The 13,182-nt window shown below is 47.9% G+C and overlaps 1 long non-coding RNA gene across 1 annotated transcript; it reads left to right on the top strand.

The window, feature by feature from the left end:
- The first annotated feature begins 3,726 nt into the window (after positions 1 to 3,726).
- On the top strand, positions 3,727 to 12,083 carry LOC115637952. The gene is made up of 4 exons (XR_003997378.1): positions 3,727 to 3,905; positions 4,188 to 4,194; positions 4,753 to 4,885; positions 12,073 to 12,083. It is a non-coding gene; the product is annotated as an uncharacterized LOC115637952 (long non-coding RNA).
- Positions 12,084 to 13,182: the final 1,099 nt, after the last annotated feature.

The raw sequence follows: 13,182 nt of genomic DNA, 5'->3' as shown, positions 1-13,182 counted from the left end.
CAATTTTTTAATTTTCATAGCTGACACAGCAAGCCCAAAGGTACCAGGGCTATGAATTGCCAAGCCTACAGGTGCTGGGACTCAGCCTTGGCAAACCCTTGCACAAATTAAGCAGTGTGTGTACAGCTTAAATTGGGTAAAACCCCCTAACATTCAGGACTCAGTGTTCCAAAAATGTTAGACTGCCAACCTGTCGTAGAGATAACTTCTGTTTTAAAAAAAACAAACATGAATAAAGCTACTTTAAGGGAAATTACTGCTTTGTCCAACCCCGAAGAGCTATGAGATCTTTGCTCACCAATTCTCATAAAACTTGTATTTGTCATGCCTTTTTGGTGGCTTTAGTACCACGATCTATTATACATGAAGTGCATTTCATTGATTGATTTTAAAATGAAATTAGTAACTGGAAAAAATGGCCCGTATTTTTTAAAAACCTGTGACAATTATAAACTACTGTAATCTGTCATTTACTTTCTAGAATCTAAAGCAGGGGTCGGCAACCTACGGCACGCTTGCCAAAGACGGCATGCAAGTTGATTTTTAATGGCACGCTGCTGCCTGATGGAGCAGTGTGCCATTAAAAATCCAGCCCGGCCCGGCCTGCTCTTCTCCACTCCCGCTCCCCCTGCAGGGGCAGGGGGCAGAAGCATAGCTGTGTAATGGCAAATGGCTCCACCTTTCTGGCGTGGCAAGCCATGGGGTCTGTGCTTCCGGGCCGGAGGGCCCGGCAGAGCACAGCAAGCCACCGGCCCCTCCCCTGCCTTCCCCCCTCCCCTGGAGCTCTGGGGGCCAAGGCTGCGTGCTCCCATGGGGCAGCGTGTCTGGCTCTGTGTGGAGCAGAACATGCTCCTGCATATCCCCCAGGCCCCTTCCCTGAGCCCTGTACCACCCTCATAGTCACCCAGCCCTCTGCTTGACTCCTTCACTCCCCCCAGGACCCCAGCCCTGGCTCTGGCACCCCCACACATACACAGCCCCCTCCTGCCCTGACACCTGCACCCCTCCTCACATGCCCTCAGCCCTCTGCCCTGACCCTTGCACCCCCCCACATACCCAGCCCCCCCACATCCCATGCACCCCCCCCATCCTGACTCTTGCACCGCCCACATCCCCACCGCCACCCTGGGATCCCAGGTGCTGGCCCCGCACAGCCCACTGCCGGTCTGGGTTCAGGCTGCTGGACCCTTGCCAGCCAGGGTCCCAGGCGCAGGCCCCACTCAGTCCGCTCCAGCCTAGGTGAACTGAACCCCAGACCAGCAGCGGGCTGAGCAGGCCAGAAGCGTAAGATCAACATTTTTATTTAATTTTAAATAAAGCTTCTTAAACATTTTGAAAACCTTGTTTATTTTACAATACAACGCTAGTTATGTTATATATAGACTTATAGCGAAAGACCTTTTAAAAACATTAAAATGTATGACTGGCACACAAAACCTTAAATTAGAGTGAATAAATGAAACCTTAAATTAGAGTGAACCTTCTGAAAGGTTGCCGACCCCTGATCTAAAGTATATCTAAGTATAATCTAAAGTTCTCCTGCGAAATGCCGGCTGTGCAAACCCTTCCGTGGCTGGATCATTCTTGTGTTTTTATTTTAAGTATAAAATAAATATGTATAACGAATTTAAAAGTATGTAATTAGTAATTTGATATGTCGAGTGTCGCCTTTTTTTATGTGTTCGCTCCCCCTGATGTTAGAACCTTGCTACGTCACTGGCTCCAGGTGCCTGGTGACTGTTGGAACCAGGGGGTCTTTAAGCATGAAAGATTCACAAAAGATCAGATGAGCTAATATCAAACATCCCTAGCTCCATTGGTGTCATTGGACCAGTCTCCTCCAGCTGCTGTATATCGTGCGTAGCTCCACTGGGGTGAGTGAAGAGAAGTTGTTGTTGCCCTGAGGGATTCACTCCTGGTGTCACTGAAAAGTTTTTCCCTTAATAGAAACAGAGAAGTTCCCTGATATCTCCTAGTCCAACCCCACGTGCATATGATTGTCTCAAACTGCCTTGATCCTTCTGCCAAGTGCTTCCTTCCCTTCCCTCCACTTTATCCCCACCCTAGGGCTCCAGGCCAGTCACTGGATCATTGGTTCCTCGGAAGGACTCCCTGGACACGGACATCTTCCGTAATGACAATGGAGACTGCATCGTCTGCTCCGACCTGGGCTGCTACCTGCAGACAGAGCTCCTTGAGAACGGGCGCAACATCAAGATCCAGAGACTGCACCCTGCGTGCCAGGGTGGGGATCACTATGTGGGCAGCGGGAGGGAGCCCAATATCTACATCCTCAAAGGCAGCTCCTACCAGGTGGTGAAGGACCTGAGCATGGATGAAAAGCCCCAGGTCTTTGACTTGCATCCCAGGTGCTGCAGCAGGGACCACTATGGGCAGACTGGTTTTGGATTCTTCATCATTTTCCAAAACCAGGGTGAAATGCGGTGGGTGACTGATTTGAGAACAGCTGAAGGTGAAAGAAACGTCATCCTGCACCCCGAAGGCACAAAAGAGCTCTACTACTTTGGGATTGGTTACCTCCTAACCCTGATCCAGGTGGACGAGAAGTGGGGGGCTCAGTTCTACTTGTACAATGAGATGAGATCTGCCAGCCTGAATTCCTTCTACTCCATCCGCTCTGACGTGCTGAATTTCTTCCCCAGGGGAGGCGGGGTGTGACCCTCACCAAGAGCATCTCCTCTGCCGGCTGGGAATGCACAAAGATCCTGCACAACGACTCCGACTCCCCCATCATCTGGTCTGACAAGATCATCCACAAGGTGGGCTATGCCAAGCAGTACATGTTCAGCGTCGAGTGCAACTGGAGCATATCTGCTGAGTTGTCCTACAGAGCTGGAGAGCTCACCAAGCTCATCGCCCAGCTCCAGTTCTCCCTTGAGTTCGAGCATGGTGGGAGAAATGTCCACACGTGGCAGGATGACTGGACCGAAGCCCGAGAAGAAAAGGAGTCAATTCAGAGGACCCTGGAGCCCAAAAAGAACCTGCATATCTGGCAGTACCGCCTCGGCATAGGCCAGGAGCCTGTCTTGTTCTGCAGGGACATCCAGTTCACCAAAGAAAATAACCCACCCGACCACATCCCTCTGTCTCTGGTCTGAGCATCTGTGAGGATGGAGGATGCCAGCACCATGATGATAGCCTGAATGTGTGCATGTGAGCTTCTTTGGCCTAGTACTGTCCCTTCAGATCTTTCCCCGAGCTGCCCAGAATTTCTCCCAGAATCCCCAACATTCCTCCTCCTGTTTTTCCTCCTGTTCCTAGCTTTACCCAAATCTTGTTTGCAATGTAGAGGGTTTAATTAAATGTCCTTTCCTTCCTATTATTATTATTACAGTTGGTCTGAAAGTGGGATTTGAGTTTCCAGTGTAAAATTTGGATTCTCTATTGAAAAAACAAAACAACAACAAAAAAATTGACTAAAAGCTGCTGAAACCTCAGAAAATTGGACAGAAAAGAGCTGAAACCTGAAAAAATTGGCAAAAACATGCCCCAAACTGAAAAATTCTTGGCAAAACACTGCCAAAGGAAACAAAAATATATTTGCTGAAAACTGGACAATGTTTTATTTGTAGCCAAGCATTTTAAGGTCTTCTGACCAAAAAAATGACCCTGTTTTTGAGGGAAGGTGACACTTGCTGGGAATATTTTCCTTTTGCAAAACAATCCAATTTTCCCTCAAAACCAATATCTCAACGAGCTTTAATGATGAGGACACACGGCCGGCCCAAACTTCTCCCCTTGCCACTTCTCCATTCTCATCCATCCACCTCCTTCACAGCCTTCCCCAAACCTCCTGCCAAATAATGTCCGTGATTGAACGGCATATTCCCTATCCAATTGGTACTGTTAGTCACAGCCGAGAATTTGCTTTGGGCTCCTTCAGAGTCGAGTGCCAGTGGAAACCAGAGAAATCCCTGCAGTGTTGTAAGTGAGAACAAGGGTCAATACCATGGATTTGCCAAGGTGCCAGAGTAGATATGAAATCTGAAATCTAGCAAACTGCATTTGCTGTCCATGTCTGAACGAAATGTAATTAGGGTTACCCTGTATTATTGAGTCCAGGGAGCATTAGTGTTCTCAATTTAATGCTTAACTTTTCTCAGGTCTATTTTCACCCTGGAAAGTACTTCTAAAGTCAACAAAGTTTATAATCATCAGCTCTACAGATCAAAGGTTAGATACACCAGATATCCTAGTGTCAAAGTTAGAATCAGGACTCACAATTTGTCAGACCACTCTGTTTATTAGCGCAGCGCTCTGCCAATAACATTCAGAATATGTGAGTGGCCATGCAAGGCCCAAACAGTCTTATTTATAGAGATAAAAGAGCGGGAATTAGACAAAGGGACAAAGAAAGCAAAACAGTAAAATTCACCTGGGGCACAGCATGCATATCCTATTTCCTTACCAACTGTTATCGATCTAAGGCTAATGCTTCACCAATTGCCCTTAAACGGTGCAATTGTTCTATGTTAATGTCTGTATTCCTGACACCTGGTTGCAACATTCCAACAATTTTGCTTAAAAGTACAGACAGCATTTCTTTAATCCTTTCTATTCTTACTATATAATTCATTCTACTTTCACACTAGGGATGTACTGAACCCAAAATACACATGTGTTCTGACACTCAATGGTCATAGATAGACCAGTGTTGAGGCCCAGGACTTATACTCTAGACCAACCACTTAGCTGGCTTAATGACATAGTTACACTAAAGTAAATATGTAGTGTTGACCAAGCCTTTTTTTATAATCATCAGTTCTTCAGTCTCTCCAATACATTTGTCACACTTTAAGTAATTCTCTGAAGCACTTTGTCTGAAGGCATCCTACTAACCTGGTCCCTGCGTTTTCTAGTGTGTGTGTGTGTGTGTGTGTGTGTGTAGGGGGGGGATTTGGAAAGGCACTAGTATAAACTAGAAAAAGCAGTTGCTTACTTTATTTTTGGTGGTTCTCTGAGGCCATTGACTTGGGCTGAGGATGGAGAAACATGGTAATGGCATTGCTTAGTTAAAATGCAAGAGACGGTTCCTCTAGGATGTGCTCCGAAGAGAGCAGACACAGCAGGGGAACTTTCAGATACTGAGATTAAAGAAACACCAAGTGATCCAACCTCCAAAAGGAAGTCTCCCACTTCTTCTCAGCCTGGTAAGCCTGGCACAAGAGGACGCGGGACAACATGGTCTGTCCAAGTATCTGGCAGCACTTCTAGGTTCACCAGCTTCACTGGTGGGCTCAGCAAAACTCTGAGGTCCACCATGATGACCCCACTTTATACACCCTGTTTTGGGGTTCATTGGAGGATGACAATCTCCTTATTTTCTACTGGACACTTGCTGCAGCTCTTAGATTTCTGGTCTGTTACTTTCTCTGCTGCTTCCATCATATTCAGTAGAAGCTCATCCACATTTTCTGTCATTCTTTGCTTACCTGAGGCTCTTTGCTTTATTCATTTTTAACACTGCTTTCCTGTATGAAAACAGCCTATTGATTGGGTTTCCCCCCTTTTTAAAACTATTTATTTTAATGTTTCAAAGTCACACATACATCGGACGCTTCTGCCTTTCAATATTCATTTTCCTTCCTGTGCCAGACAATCCCTAACAATTCCATGAGGCAACAATCAGTCTGAAAGAAAACAGACAAAATCTTGTATAGTTCTTCTGAACATAGCAGACAAAGGGCCAGCTTTGAAAAGTCATTTAGGTGCTGAAGGAGTAGGGTGGTGCCTAGTGTGGGTTGTATGGGTGTCTACAGGAGCGAGAGCTTCTTGGGGTGCGTCTTGCATTGACCTCCTGGAAATCGATAGGATCAAATCTGTCCCTTCAGATCCATGCTTAACACTTCTCAGTGCCCTCCTCCCAGCTTGCAGACACAGCTCATCCGTGTCCTGTTCCCCAGCTTCTCTCCAAATCTAACTAGCAATGCAGCTGATTTCATTGCATCTTCTTCATCTGTCTTTTCTCATTATAATCCATTGCCTGAATTCTGCTTTGGGTTCACTGAGGGGTTGAATCTGCTGCCGAAACGCAACGCATTTGTCAAGCTTAAATAAGGAACTGATTTTTCAGCATTCACCAAGTTGTTGGCTTTGAATTTCTTTTGTTTTCTCCTTGATCTGGGGTCTATAGAAAGGTAAAAAATGGAGGCAAAAGAAGAAAAGCAGGAGGGAGCGAGGAGGAGCCTGTCAGTTGGGGTCTCTGTGGAGACAATGGTGGGTTGTTTCCCTTTGGGGACAATGTTTTCATTGGAAATGTTCAACCGGCTCCAGTGGGGAGAGATTTAGCTCCTGGGTCAAGGCTGGAACCCCAGGCGGGGGGGATTCGCTGGCCTGTGTTATGCAGGGCTCAGACTGGTCATAATGGTTCCTTCTGGCCTCATCAGGCACAGATGTTAAGATGTGATGGTTCTCGGGGTGCTCAGGCCTGTGTGTCACCTGGTTACCCCGTCTCTGGAGAGAGGGAGCCTTGCCTGTACCAGCTGGCTATTGGCTCCCTACCCCCACCAACCCCTGATGACAGGATCCCCATGGAAATGCCAGTCTTTGGGCACCCAAAGGAATGATGTATCCCCAGTTCACCTGTTTCACCTGAGCCCCCATCCCTGTGTCACGCACACCAGTAGAGTTCAATTACAAAACAGAAAGAAATGTGTTCAAGAAAGACTAGAGTGTCAAATAAGAAGCAGCTCAAGAGATGGGGACAAATAGCTACATGTAACACAAACATCATCACATGCCTTTTAGAGACCACATTTCACTCACAACTTCTCCTCCTGGGTAGAGACACTTATCGCACCCGACATCATCTCCAGCGTTTTCAACCAGGTCCATTTGAAATCCCTTCTTCATGACGTGAATTTGCTGTTTACTTCCCAGGTGACAGATGCCAGAGTGTCTCTCTGCCCCCCTAATATACCAGACAGACCTTTGAGTTTCACCATAAGGTAGCCCCACCGGTGCTGTTAACCTCTTCTGCTAGTTTCCTTCTCAAGTCTCCACCTGGTCTTCATTAGCAATGTGAATTCACCAGTTCCAAGGGACCATTATGATCTTCTCGTGTTGACTATAACTCAGGTCAGAGAACATCCCTAGAATAATTCCTTGAGCAGATCTTTAAAAAAAACACTTCCAAACCTGATCTGGAAATTGTCAGTGATGGAGAATCCACCACGACCCTAAGTAAATTGTTCCATTAATTAATTAGTTTCAAATGCTAAACATATCCACCTTATCTCCAGTCTCCATTTGTCTAGCTTTACCTTCCAGCTATCTGCTCATGTTAGACCTTCCGCTGCTAGATGAAGAGCCCGTTATCAGATATTTATTCCCCACTTAGGTACTTATAGTCTGTGATCAAGTCTCCCCTTAATCTTCTCTCCGTTAATTTAAATAGGTTGAGCTCCTTGAATCTGTCCCTATAAGGCAGGTGAGGTTTTCTATATCTAACAGACTCCGACTGTATGACATGGCCTCCCCTGGAGACAAGTGTCTCCAATCCCATCTGGAGGAGTTTGTCTCAAGAAAGGCTCCCTTTGACTGACCTGTTTTTAGCTACAGACCAACAGGACATAGTTCTCTGCATATCTGCATAACTCTTCCCCTATTTTCTATACCTACATCTCAGAATAGTTATGATTATGAGTGTGACAGGCTTTTCATGATGTTTTGGGGAGATCTCTGTACTCCTGGGCCCTCTGCCAGTTGGCATCCAGAGGTCCTTGCCTCACAATAACGCCTTTGTATCAGCCCTTTTATATATAGCTTTAGTTAGTTAGTTATCTGAGCTCTTGTGGTCACCAGCTAAGAACAGGAGGAAATGGGGGGCGCCAATGCCTGAGCCCTCTGCAATGGCAGCGGACTGATTTCATGAGAGATGATCCCAGTAGGTGACCCGCTCCCCATGCTTCAGAGGAACATGACCCACGCAGGTCCTCTGACAATCTGACCTGGGGGGGAAATTCCTCCCCCATGTGGAACATTATGATCCATTGGACCCTGAGCGTGCCAGCCTGACCTACTGGCCCAGCACCTGGACAGAGGTTTCGCGGTCCCACCTCAGAGCCCTGGTCCACTCCATTCCATTTCCAGCTTTGAACAATCCCTGATGCTTCAAAGGAAGGTGAGAAAATCCCAGAATACAGGGAGCCAATGGGGCACCAGCGTAACTCTTCCTGCCTTACCCCTGCAGGGGATGCCCTGAAGCATGAGATTGGATTATAATAATTGTCCTCATACAGAGTTGCAAGTGTTAGGACTATTTTGAGTTGCAGTGGTTTAGATCCTTATATTCCCTTCCCCCAGCTTATCTAGCAGGGAAAGGCACCATGTCCCATTCCCACCACCCTACACCACTGTTACCAAAATGTCGGGTCCGCCTAGCTGAGTGCCAATGACAGCCAGACAGGGATAAGGAAAGGTTGCTTTATTCTGCAGAAGAAAGGAGAGTTCTGTACCTTGGTACAAAAAACTCTACTCCATACAAAACCCAAGAATCTTTTATATACACTCACACACAGTCTTCGGTCGTGTTAGCATTTGATTGGTGGTTAGCAAACCCTGCACTTCTGCAATCTGCTCAGCAAAAATCAGCTTAGGACCAGCTTCAACTGCCTCAAGACTGATAAGGAAAGACAGTTCAAAAGTTCAGGCTACTGTGTCCGTGAAGTGTCCAATTTCTCCTAATGGTTGCCAGCTATTATAAGGCTACTAGCTGTTAGGGGGTCGCTGCTGACTGTCACACCACCAACCCCTATACCCTGGAGGTGGACCGGAACCAGCACCTCCTAGAGGGGAAAGGCCTTGTGACATATTCACCAACCCTCTCACAAACTGGAGAGTCTTCAGCCCCAGGCGGTTACATCCTGCTCTGCCCATGGGAAATGCACAAACTGCTGTAGACATTGCAGTGCTGTTTTTGCTCTTCTCTAAGGTCCCATCCATCTCGGTCTGGCTCAGGGACTCTCTCCCTTCCCCAAGGGGGGCTGACATCAGCCAAGGGCATCTACCAGGTGGGAATGTCAGTTGGAGCTGTGGGGGTGGGGTAACTCAGGGCTGGGATAGCAGGGTCTGCAAGTCGAGATTGAGGGGCACCGGCAGAGCTGTGAGGGGTTGGAGCCTAGGCTGGAATAGCAGGGGCCTGTGGGTCAGGATTTTCAGTCTCTGAAAATAATCCAGTTTGGGATTTTCAACTTCAAATTGACATCTCCCCTGGTCAAATAAGAAACCGCATCCCACTCACTCTCCCCAGTGCTCCTACCCAGGTTGGTCACTGTGGTAAAACCACGCTGGACAATCAGCCAGATGACAAGATTTAACTTAAACCCCTTCAAACCCCCATTTTTGATATAAAGCTGGCCCTGTGGAGTTAGCCAGCCCTCATGCTATAAACCAGGTTTCAATTCACATCAGGGTGTCCACACACACAGTTGTACCAGCTTAAGTAAATACGGGGTTTTAAATCAGTGTCACTAAATCAGTGCAGCTCAGCCCTGGTCTACACTAGGAGTTAGATCTAGCAGTGCTTGTGGCTGGCGGCCACACAGTAATTCAAATGGAAGGTGGTCGAGGACGTGGAACCTCCGAAACAGCTAGCCACAGGGCTGGGAATAAGCTGATGCCACTGGCAGAGTTCCCCTGCAGGGCACGTCCATAGCGTGTCTTTGAGGGTTCAGTTGTACCATTCTACCAGGCTGGGGGTGGTAAATAGACGTCTGTAACTTCTTGATCCGTACGAGATCACAGACCTGTTGGAGCAGCCTTGAGGTAAAATTCGCACCACAATCCATTAGTATTTCCCTGGGGAGGCCCACCCCAGCAAAGACTTTAATTTGTTTCCCAGCAATGGTTCGGGCTGTGATATTTCAGAGGGATAGCTTCCAGAACCAGGTGGCATAATCGAGGCTGATGATGACATATTTGCACCCCGTGGCACTCTTTGTGAGGGACCCCATGAGATCCATAGCGACCCTCTTGAATGGGATCCTGATCACCGGCAATGAGATGAGAGGGGCTTTTGGCGCGCCCTGCAGTGCCATGAATTAACACTTGGGGCACGGGTTGCTGTAGTCGTTTATGTCCTGGTGTATCCCCAGCCAGGAGAACTGGGTTAGGGTCTGGACCAAGGTCTTTTTGTGCTCTAAATGTCCCACCACAGGGATATCACAGGCAAATTTTAGGACTGTGCATCACTGGCACCGCAATATGACCAGCTGGGTCTGGGTGTCTCGGGTCCAGGGTGTCATGGTTGATGCGATAGAAGTGGTCACCTGTCAATTAAAAAGGGGGTACTGGGTCCCTCTCTGGGGTTCCTTCACTTCCTTGTTGACACAGGCCAACTGCTCGTATGCCCAGCTAAGTGTGGCATCTTCCTGCTAAGCCTGGCTGAACTCAGTTCCCACAGCTGGGGCCTCTTCGCAAGCTGGTGACGTGGAGGTTGGCAGGTCGTTCAGGTCAGAGCCTTTGGGCAGCTTGTCCACTCTGTGGAGGGAATCTCCCTTGAAGAGGGTCCCCATGCTTGCAGCACTCAGGACTTGTGCGAACTCCCCTCAGTCCCATCCTAGGATGATGAGGTATGCCAGCCTTGGTGCCAAGCCCAGCAGCACGGCCTGGGCCACCCCATTCATTGTCACAGTGGCCTGGGTGCTAGAATAGGGCTTCACTTCCCCGTAAATGCACTGGAGCCGAATAACCCCAAGTGCCAGGTCAGATGTGACGAGTCCTTGCTGGATGAGAGTCTGCCCACAGCCAGAGTTGACAAGGGCGGCATCCTGTATTCCGCCTACGTCCACAGGGATTGTCATCTTACTGGTGGGCTGTTTTGGGGGCATGAGATTCCCCAGTCCAGACCTCTTCAAAGCTGCAGTCCATCATGGGACAGTCATGATTCAGGTGTCTGAAATGGCCGCAGGTGAAGCAGGGACCAAGTTCCAAGCATCCAGGACAATTTTCAGAGTTTGACAAGTGCATTGGCTGGCCCATATTTGGGGGCCTCTCCGTCAGGTCAAGGCCTCCTAGTGCTCCTGGAAAGGCTGGTGCTGCATAACAAGGGTTGATAATATCTTGCCCTTTGGGGTGTCTCAGGCCAGGAGATGTTCTTTTGACTGGTTTCAGAGCAGCAGTCATGTTAGTCTGTGTCTTCAAAAAGAACAGGAGTACTGTTAATTTGTTATTCTCTAAATTTGTTAGTCTCTCAGGTGCCACAAGTACTCCTGTTCTTTTGACTGTCAGTCCTCTCTTCCTGTGGCAGGGTCATCCCCAGTGCTTCAGCTCTGGGCCTGATGGGGTCTCTGTGGCCAAAACATCCTTCATAAGGGAAACTGCCACACTCATCATTGCCAGCCAGTGGCAGAGGATCCAGGCCCTGCCCGAGGGGGGAGAATGTGGTAAATTGTTCGAGTGCCACGTGCTCTGCAAGTTCGCCGGCAGAGCACGACTCAGGCTGCAGCCGCCTCCCTGGTTGGGTGCCAGGAGCATAGGTGCTTACCCGGAATCACTGTTGAAGGGTTTGGGGCATGATGTTGAGTGCGTCAAGAATCACCCCTTTCACCTGCTCGTAGTGTTGGACCTGAGCTGGCAGCCCTCTCTTTACTCTTTCTGTTCTATCCTTTTGCTTCCAGAGCAGGGCTTGAGGGGAGCTTGGCTCCACCCACCAAGGGACGTGTAATGGTCCCTCTCCCTCAGGCTTGGAGAGAAGCCACTGCCTCACTACAGCCTACTAAAATCTCAGGAGATCGATCTCCTTGGAGCTCTCCCACCAGGCAGGATCTCCAGATCTCAGCTCGTTCTTGTAGCTCTTTCCAATTTGCCAACATCCTGTTGGAGATGTGGACATCAGAGCTGGACACAGTCTCCAATCATAGTTCAACCAAGACAATATTCCAAGATGACCCCACCTCCCTGTTCCCACTTGGTATCCCCTGGCTTATACACCCAAGGATCGTGTCTGCCCACCTAGCTTCAGCATGGTGCAGGGAGCGCTTGTATTAATGGAGATGGACTATATGGGCCAAGGGTTTTAACATAACCCAGCCACTGTCCAACATTAAACAGTGTTTGAAAGGTCCAGAGTTTGGTGTACAGAGACCTCAGCCTGCTTAGGATCACAGCAAACACACCATTAAACGTCCTTTTAACCTTTTATTAAAGATAAAGAAACAAGAAAACACACATAAAGCCTTTGAAATGTAAAGTATTAAGTGAGATTCTCATAACAACATCCCTTGTTCCCTGTCCCTGTAGCTGGAGAGAGTTTCCAGAAGGAAAAACCCCTTTGTCTGACAGACTCTTAGAGAACATCAGAGATGGTAGTAACTGTCCTTTGGGGGAAAGAGAAGTTAGCTGAGACTGGCTGGAGCTGTTGTTGTTAAAGTCTGATCCCGTTTGATCCCAGGTGGAGTTTGGGATTCAGATGGAGCTGGGAGGGGTGATGATATGATCTGGGTACCTCTCTCTGGCCAGTCTGGTCTCAGGATGTCTCTCAAGATAATGAAGATCCAGGGTCCCAGGAGATGGAGGGTGGGGTGGCAGCCACAATGGTGAAGCTCACTCCAGTAACCTCCATCTGCTCTTTCCTTCTGTTCTTTTTTTTGTTCTTTCCTTTCCTGATTTCTCCCTCACCCAAAATCTGTTTTTTTAAGGACCCAAAAAGGGCATTGATGGGTGGAATTATTTTGCCAGTTAGGTCTAAATTCCAACACTCCAATTTTGGGTCATTAACTTCTGGCTCCATGTCATCTGGTTTTAACAAGCATGATTTCAGCACGGTCCTGGGGTTATATCAAAGTGGCCTTTCTGGTTTAGACTGATCCAGCTTCTCCGTCTCATTTCCTTGCGCCTTCCCCATCAACATTTGCTATTATTGGTTATTGCAACGTAGGGTGACTAGACAGCAAATATGAAAAACTAGGACAGGGGTTGGGGGGTTATAGGACCCTATATAAGAAAAGATCCAAAAATCAGGACATCTGGTCACGCTATTCCAACGTCTTATGAGCTTCACTCAGGCCTCCCAATTCAGCTCCCAATTCAGGTAACTTTCTAGGCCCAGTTAGCACAATACAACCCCTCTCTTTTATGAAGCAGTTCCACCTAGGATCGGACACTTTTTCATAAAACCACAATTACAAAAGCCAAAATCTGATTGCAGTTTAAGTATTTAGA

The sequence above is a fragment of the Gopherus evgoodei genome, chromosome 21, assembly GCF_007399415.2.
Source record: "Gopherus evgoodei ecotype Sinaloan lineage chromosome 21, rGopEvg1_v1.p, whole genome shotgun sequence".
NCBI classification, from domain to species: Eukaryota; Metazoa; Chordata; order Testudines; family Testudinidae; genus Gopherus; species Gopherus evgoodei.
This window is presented reverse-complemented; position numbering and strand designations above follow the sequence as displayed.